We start from the raw sequence: 9371 nt of genomic DNA on the forward strand, positions 1-9371 counted from the left end.
GGTAAGGACCAGATAGTCAAGCACTGAGTGCAATCTTGCTGAGGATAGTGATCCGGCAAGAGAAAGCTAGGGGGGAGACTCTGGTCTTGAAGGACGAGTCTCACGGTTGGGTGGATAAACAGAGAATGCAACAGGTATTGCAGGTGATCCACTGAGGAAATTAATCTGCTCGGCAGCGACCAAGTAAGTAGAAAATCCCTTGGACATCTGTAAAGTTATCTGTTTTGTTTCTTGGAAAGAGATATACTCAATGCTCTATATATTGCTACATAGAAAGTGACTGAGGAGTAATAGATATCTGAATATAGAGACTGTGTTCTTTTGCCTCTGTGAAATGCAAAAGGAAAAAGAAACCTGTGCGGGGTGGGAATACCTTGAGCGAGGGAATTCAAGCGCAGAGATTAGGTTCTGAGGATTAACCACACAAATTCACTGAGCAGTGAATATCCCTGAGCCGCAAAAGCTTCAGTCTCACTGTAACCGGACGGGGACAAAACTGTAAAACTAGGAAGTATTAAGGGTTACTTGTAACCTGCTCCCTGGGTATTCTACCCTAGGAGAAAACCCTTGCTAGAACAAAAAAAAATATATATATAATGCAGCGGAATGGAAGAACAATAGGATTAAACATAGTATGGGGAAAATGATGGTTAAATTCCTGAGAATGTAAATGAGTTTTGGTTACGAGTAAGGTAAACGAAAGAATAAGACAGGCTATAGCAGCATACCAAAAAGGGACAGAGATAAATTGGAAAACTGTAATTAAAAATAAACCCTTCGAGTCGGATAATTTACCATGGTACAAAACTTTCTTCCAATAATACTGTAACAAAAGTAGACATTAAACATTTAACGAGTAACAGAAGTGAAGTAACATCTTTCTGCAATCCACAATCTCGAAAGAAAAAGAAAACAGAGCTGTAAATCGAGATATCTGGTAGAGATATTAGATTCTGAACAAAATTGTTTTTGTAAGGTAAAATCAATCTTTGACTGCCCGTTGTGAGCGAGATTAAAAGCCGCAACACATATACATAGTAATGCATAAAGTCATAATCATGCCTGGAACTGCTATCAATAAAATCATGTGAATTTCCCAACAAATCTTCTTTACCAAAACCATAAGGAGGGTTTTGCCAAAATAAATATCCATAGTCTTATGTCATTATAAAAGACTGTGCAAACCAGATTAACGGACAGCGATTGACTGTTGAAGAAGATACATAAAACCTGGGTCTTTATTACCCGAAAGCACGCAACCATCATTGCTAACGTTTCATTCATAGGAATAGAGACAGAACTCTAATGCAAAAATTAGCAAAAGCCGCAAGGCTACAAACATCCTGATATCATAAGAAGTAAGTAAAAAGATTGTGTACAGACAATGTAAACCAAAAAGAATGTGCATGAAGCTATACCCATACATATTCTTGAATAATAAGGTCAAATTTACAACTACTCAGAATAGCCGAAAACAGGCCTTCATAGATTTAACATTTCTCAATCCTGAAACTTGGTTTGGTTGGGCTCCACCTGGAACCCATACGTTTGCAATCAGAAGAGGCGTAAAGCAGATCAGGTGTGAGCCTCCTGTCGCCATCTGCGACCAACAATGGGAAGGGGGTAAGGTTGTGGATCGTTGGGTTACGTCCAGGGTACGAGGGAGAGAAACCCCTCTGCTACCAGACATAAATGAAAACACTAACCCTGAACAACTACCCTAAGAGTGATTGAAAAAGAACGCACCTGTAAGGAAGTCGGATAAGTCATAAAATTGGAAGGAGACCTTTCTCTTCCAGTAGCGAGCTCGGAAGGCTGGGCAGCACCGCGCCCCATGAAAAACAAACAAGCATGATGTCCATTAGCTTCATACAAACTCAGGAAAAATCTCTAAACAGAAATAGAAGCCGAGAGTGATAGAACTCAAAATATATAAGGATAGCAGATGTAACTTTACCAGGAAATCATCGAAAAAGTGCATATGATGCCTCTGGATGGTCGCTCGGCGGTCTGAGGAACTCAAGTCGGTCCTCTGGCAGCAATGAGGCGGAGCGGATTGAAGCAGGGTCGCCAAGCCTTGCGGAAATCTCGAGAAGACTGAATAGAGACTAGTGTCATAGGGTTAATCTGTGATGGTAACGCCAGAGGCAGCGCAACCCTTGGATAGACATCAAAACATCCTGACCGTCGAGTAAGGCGGTAAAAACCAAAGGCGCGAACCCCAGTACACCCGGGACCTCACCCCTTCACGTGAACAAGCCGGCGTAATTAAATGCCATGGCCGGGTGTTAAATGCTGGTATCGCCAGCAGTGCCCCTCTCTTCAGTGCCTGTGACAGCTAGTTAATTCCGGCAACGGAAAAGGCGAAGATGCGTTAACCAAATCGTATTCGGTGGACCATAGCATCAGAAAGTTAAATTGTAAAGTATTCTTCGTACAGGGGATTAATGCCAACTTATGGTAATGTAAATATAAAAAAAAAATTTAATCCCGGGGTATGTGACACCCATTCACAGTCAATCCAAAGCCTCGTGGGCTCTTATGAGTTCAATAGTTATTTTATCATATACTTTGAATTTGAATGGATCATAAATTTACCTTCAAAAAAAAATTTACCACATTAAAATTCCAAATTAGGTAAAATTTTGAACATCTTTACTCTTTACTAAAGTCAATATCTTTTCGTAAAATAAAGTAAAAATGTTATTTCAACACAAAGAATCCAAAATCTTTTAATATTTCTTTAATTAAATATTTGTACAATGAATCACGGAAAACCATATATATATATATATATATATATATATATATATATAAATAAAGACATAAATATTTTCAACAAAAAAATTACCACATTAAAATTCCAAATTAGGTAAAATTTTGAACATTTTTACTCTTTACTAAAGTCAATATCATTTTGTAAAATAAAGTAAAAATGTTATTTCAACACAAAGAATCCAAAATCTTTTAATATTTCTTTAATTAAATATTTGTACAATGAATCAGGGAAAACCATATCGCATATATATATATATATATATATATATATATATATATATATATAGAGAGAGAGAGAGAGAGAGAGAGAGAGAGAGAGAGAGACATAAATATTTCCATCACCTAGAACTTGTAATATTTGAAAATTTTGGTATCATGCTATGTAAAAAATATCATTAAATCTAATATAATATTAATATTATAAATTTAATAACTTACGATTAATACAATATTAAATTTAACATAATATTAAATTTGTTATATTATAATATATATTAATATATCATGATATATATTACCTCTAGATATATATGGGAGGGAAGAACAAAGACAAAGTGATAGAGGTGGATAGAGAGAGATAGGGAGTGATAAGGGAGAGATGGAGAGAGAGTGTATATGTTTGGTGGTGAGATAGAGAGATAAAGAAGGAGAGATAGAGAGAAGAGGGGGAGAGAAGGAGAGATAGTGACAAAGTTGGATGGTTGAGAGAGAGAGAGACAAAGACAAAGAGATAAGGGGGAGAGACAGAGGGAGGCAAGAGAGAAAGGGAGAGAGAGGAAGGAAGAGATCTTGGATGTGAGAGAGAGAAGGAGAGAGGAAGGGAGAGAAAGAGGGAGGTAAGAAGAAATACACAAAGAGAGAAAGGTGGAGAAAGAGAGAGGGAGTGATAAGGGAGACAGAGGGAGAGGAAGATGTAAGGAGAGGAAGAGGGAGGGAGAGATAGATAAATATGGATAACGAGTGTGTATGTTTTGGGGGTGATATAGAGAGACAAAAGAGAGATAAAGAGAGATAGATATATAGATGGAAGGTGAAGAGAGGGAAGAAGAGATATATAGAAAGGGAGAGAGAGATAGATATGGAGGGAGAAAGCATATGTGTTTGGGGAGGAGGGGTGAATTAAAGAGAAAAAGAAGGAGAGATGAAGGGAGATATAGATATAGATGTAGGGGGGAGAGAGGGAAGAAGAATTCTTGCACTAGATGCATTGATTTCAGTGTAGATGATGATTTATAATCCTATTTGATTGATTGCATTGAAGGAGATAAATTGAAGGACATGGAAGAGGAGGAATGCAGAGAGAGAGAGAGAAGGAGAGGAGTGAGAGAGGGAGAGAAAGGTAATAGAGAGAGATGGAGATACAAATATGGAGGGGGTAAAGAGGGGGAGAGAGAGGAGAGAGGCATGGAGATAGTGACAGGATTAGAGAGAGAGAGAGAGAGAGAGAGAGAGAGAGAGAGATGGGGGTAGAGAGAGGGAGTTGAGAGACAAAGGAAGAGAGATGACTTGAGAGAGAGGAGGAGAGTGGGAGGGGGAGAGAAAAGGAGAGATGGAGGACAAAGAGATGTATTTGGAAGGGGAGAGATGGAGGGAATAAAAAAGACATACAAAGAGAAAAGTGGAGAGAGAGAGAGGGGGGGAATGAAAAGGAAGAGATGGAGAGAGAGTGTGTATGTTTGGGGGTGAGATAGAGAGACAAAGAAGGAGATATGGATGGATATATAGATATATATGTAAGGGGGAGAGAGGGAAGAAGATTTATTGCACTAAATGCATTGAATTCATGGTAGATGGTGATTTCTAATACTATTTGATTGCTTGCACTAGATGCATTAATTTCATTGTAGATATTTATTTCTAATGATATTTGATTGCTTGCACTAGATGCATTTATTTCAGTGTAGATTTTGATTTCTAATCCTATTTGATTGCTTGCACTAGATGCATTTATTTTAGTGTAGATGTTTTATAATTCTATTTGATTGTTTTCACTAAATACATTGATTTTAGTGTAGATGTTGATTTCTAATTCTATTTGATTGCTTTCACTATATGCATTGATTTTAGTGTAGATGGTGATTTCTAATTCTATTTGATTGCTTGCACTAGATGCATTGATTTCAACGTAGATGGTGATTTCTAATCCTATTTGACTGCTTTCACTAGATGCATTTATTTTAGTGTAGATGTTGATTTCTAATCGTATTTGATTGCTTGCACTAGATGCATTGATTTCAATGTAGATGTTGATTTCTAATCTTATTTGATTGCTTGGACTAGATGCATTGATTTTAGTGTAGATGTTGATTTCTAATCTTATTTGATTGCTTGCATTAGATCCATTAATTTTAGTGTATATGTTTTCTAATCTTATTTAATTGCATGCATTAGATGCACTGATTTCAATGTAGATGATGATTTATGATTTGATGTAACTCATGTATGATGAAACATTAACTTAAAGTGATTGTATTAACAATGTGCATTCACTTTAGTGTAAGCACAAAAAAATGATTGACAATTTGCATTATTTTTTGTGTTATATTAATTCAACCTATTAATAATGGAGAGCAAGAGAGTCAAAATATGATGTTTACTACAATTGTTTGAGTTATAGAATTGAATGGTTTACAATCTCAACTATCCTTTTCATATAATCGATATGAAAAAGGTGGGAAAACTAACAAATAATTTAAATATTTTGTAAATATGACCACTCATTAAAAAACAATCAAAATTACATTATTTCTTGACTTTTGCAAAACAAACTATAGATAAAAAAAAATCATCAAAATATTTTGAAGGAAATAAATTATTTCAAACATTAGCAATGAAACAAATGATTTAAAGAGTAATCATGATGCAGTAAATTATTAAAAATACTCTTCAAAATATATTTAGTAATACCTGGAGGGACACTATTAAGAATTATTAATTGTCAAAAGTTGTGATACCTAAAATTAAATGAAATATATGTGCAATATCAATCCTCTTGCAAATTATCAACAAGATTGTCTTTGTTCTTCATGACCAACTAATTACTAACAGAAAATTACGTACACATATAGAAATATAACAAAACAATTGTAACATTCACAAACATTACCATCCAAATCCAAACATATAAACACACAAACCACTCAAAGCATCCAAGCGTAGACATACAAACCATTCAAGGCAAGCGAGAGAAACAAAATTAAAGAAGATAATGACATAGTCATGTCAAACAAAGAAATATAATGTTTCAAAGTATGAAGTTTATTTCAAATATATACAAAATAATGATAATCTAAAAATGTGTCATTGTCACCCTCAACTGGAACCAGCCTAGATCCATCTAGCTCCAGATCTATCATGCAGTGAGAGGGATCAAATTCATTGAGGTGCAAACCATTCCTCAAATTCCACACTCTAAAAAGAAGGCTTGCACCTCGAGGGGTTTGATCCCTCTTGGCACATGATAGTTCTGGAGTTAGATGGATATAGGTTGGTTTATTTAACAATTGACTTTATATTTGAGATTAAGATTAGTTGTGGGAATATTTTGAAGATGTTGTGTCATATTTCCAAAAGGAAAAACCTTAGTGATGCGTCAATATGGTTGGTGCCAAGGGGGAACTCTTTGCCTAAAGGAGATTTTAGAAGAATGTGTAAGTGGTTGACAAAAATCAAATGTCATTATCTATAACCTTTGTTGATATATTTAATGGTATTAATACTAAGTGTAGAGTACACATAGGAGGATCAACAATGGAATCTGAAGGAACTTTGTCTAAGGAGGAGTATCTTAATCGGAAATCTAACATTGATTTCCAATTTAGATTATACAAGGAGAAATTTTTGATAAAGTTAACCTTGAAAATGTCACATGTAATATTTTCAATTATTCAATCAAATTGATCATGGTAGATGTGAAGAAGAAATTTTGTAAGTATAAATTCACATCTAATATTTTCAGTTATTAAATCAAATTGATCATAGTAGATATGAAGAACAACTTTTGCAAATATAAATTTATTGGTATGTAGATGCAAACTTCTTAGCGATGAAAATAAGATACCAAGTATTTTTCGGGAAAGGAATGAAATCCAAAATTTTAAAATGACAAAGAATGTCATAAAATAATCTTAACATAAAATATGAATTTGTAAAAATATTAATATTTAGATGTAGAATCCCTTAGTGGTGAAATGAAGGCACTTGGGATTTTTTTAAAGACATAATTGAAATCCAAATGATTAAAAGTCCAAAGGCTAGTGTTTGGCGAAAAATATTAATTTGTAAAAATATGAATTTATTGATATGTTGATGTTGAATCCCTTAGTGGTGAAAAGATGAAGGTTGATATTTTTTTTAAAGATAGAAATGAAATCTAAATGGTTAAAAGGGAAAATAATAGTATTTGGAGGACAATGACTTGAATAGGAAAAGAATTAGGGGCTAAATTTCATCCTTGATATATTTTTTCATGCTTTTCCTCCATCCAAAAGATGCATTAATTTCCATTTTTTCTAAGACTAATTTTCCCAACTTATATAGGGAAAATTATTTTACCCTAGAATTCACTAAATTTTTCTAAAAGCCATATAAAATCCTTAGAAATTTGAATATTTCTACAAAAATATTGCCAAACATTTTATAGTTGGAAACGTATGAATCAGTAAGATTCACTGGGGTTTTTACACTTTAACATAAGTATGGACCCTTAAAATTTTCATTAGGCCTAACTTTTGGTTAAATTCAAAATTAGTGAATAATTATATAAAAATATGGACACTATAATAGTGAGTACAATTCATATCCAAGCATTGGATTATATCAAAATTCCCTTTAGGTTCTCACTATACCACATTTATGTCCAAATAACAAAGGCTTGTGTAGATAATTCACAAGGAAAATGTGGAGGATGAAATAAAAGAGAAAGGAGGTTCAAGAGCTTGGGTATAAGAAGATAAACATATATTGAATTAGAAAAAGTGTGGAAAGGTGATAGAGTTTTCAATCAAAGAGATGTTTGGGGTGGGAGGGGAATGCAGTTCTAGTCTCATCAAATATGAAATATTTCAAGGAGGAAGGAAGAGAAAAACATGACATAATAATTGTAATAGATAGTCCTCTCAACTATTAAATGTATAGGCACAAGATTAGAAGGCTTCATAGTAGGGCAAGGATTAAAGGATAGAAAATAACTCTAGTAAGTCTATTGGTTAATCTCTGAATTTTTTCATTCTTTAGACAAAGTTATTTTGGACCTAGAAGGTAAGCCTAACCCACCCCAATAGAAATAATAAAATGTTTATAAGGGATTATATGAAAGATGGTACTATTAGGGTTTCTATTCCAAACCAAATTATCCCTAATATATACTCTAGTAAGGAAAATGTAAATCCATACACTTGCTTAGATAGTCTCGCAAGAGAGTTCTCAATATATCGGTTTTATCTCTAGAAAACTTGGGGCTAGAGAATCCTTAGAATCCAAAATACTTTTAGATATCATTTGAGATCTAGGAAAGGACAACAATTATTATGATAAACGTTAGAGGAAATTTCAACCTAAAAGTGGCCTCTTAAGGAATACTAATAAAATAATTGTTAAAATAGTGAAATCAGAGTTATGATTTTTGGAGGGAAAAGAAGAAAACTACTTTTTATAATTGTATTTTTGGCTTATATCCTTATAGGTTTACTCAAATTTTAAGTGTAGACACTCGTTGGATGTTGATTTAAATTCCAAATCCAATGAGTAACTATTATACATACTCTTGAGAAGACTCACATTGATAAAAATTGAAGATACATTAAAAAAACGTGTTGAGTGGGACATTATGGAATTATATGATATATGTAATTATAGGGGAATACTTACTAACTAGTAAAACAACTTTAAGTTGAATAATTCTTCTATATTTAGTTTCGACTTATGAAGACAATTTATTTTCCAAGACTTAGGTCAAAATATCCCAATAGTTAATTTTTGTGTTCCATATGATGAAATACAAGCCTTTTGGGAAGTTTTCTTTCCATTAGTGTGTATTAAGAATGAGAGATTCATTATTATAAGAATTCAAACTTCGTATTAATCAAATCAAAGTGTGGGGACATTGTGGGAGGTGGCCAATAATGTTATATTAGATAGATTAACACATTTTCTAAGGCCTACTACAAGAGATGAGTGTTTAGTTGATGTTTATCCAATAAAAATCATAAAAATCACACCAACATGGAGAAATAATGAAGTTGGGGAAACAATATATTTCAAAATATTAAATAGGACTTTTGGACTCTAAGGTTTCCCTAACATAATTTAACAAGATATGATTTGATCTTGGGTGGAGTTGGGGTGACTCAAATCACTTTTCCTTCTTAATATGGATAGAGAGGTGAGACAATAAACCCGTCACTCCTTTCAAGTTTAACCCTATTTCGTTGGAGGAGGAATGTTTTAAAGAGATTGTCAAGAAAGAATGGTTTCAATGTATAGATTGAATAAGAATTTCACAAGGAAGAGGAAAAATTAAGGATGAATAGAAATTAAGAAAAATAAGACAATAGAGTACAAAGGGGATACCAGAGGGTAAAAAATGAGGTAGT

General features: G+C 33.6%; 1 long non-coding RNA gene across 1 annotated transcript; it reads right to left on the bottom strand.

Annotated features, from left to right (window-relative positions):
• Positions 1–1467: 1467 nt before the first annotated feature.
• LOC149158969 (uncharacterized) lies at positions 1468–2179 on the bottom strand. The gene is made up of 3 exons (XR_016261689.1): positions 1958–2179; positions 1747–1815; positions 1468–1600 (listed from the first exon to the last, which is right to left on the bottom strand). It is a non-coding gene; the product is annotated as an uncharacterized LOC149158969 (long non-coding RNA).
• Positions 2180–9371: the final 7192 nt, after the last annotated feature.

The sequence above is a fragment of the Pinus tabuliformis genome, chromosome 5_2 (assembly GCF_031772625.1).
Source record: "Pinus tabuliformis cultivar Carrire ecotype Pingquan chromosome 5_2, CPIR1, whole genome shotgun sequence".
Taxonomy (NCBI): Eukaryota; Viridiplantae; Streptophyta; class Pinopsida; order Pinales; family Pinaceae; genus Pinus; species Pinus tabuliformis.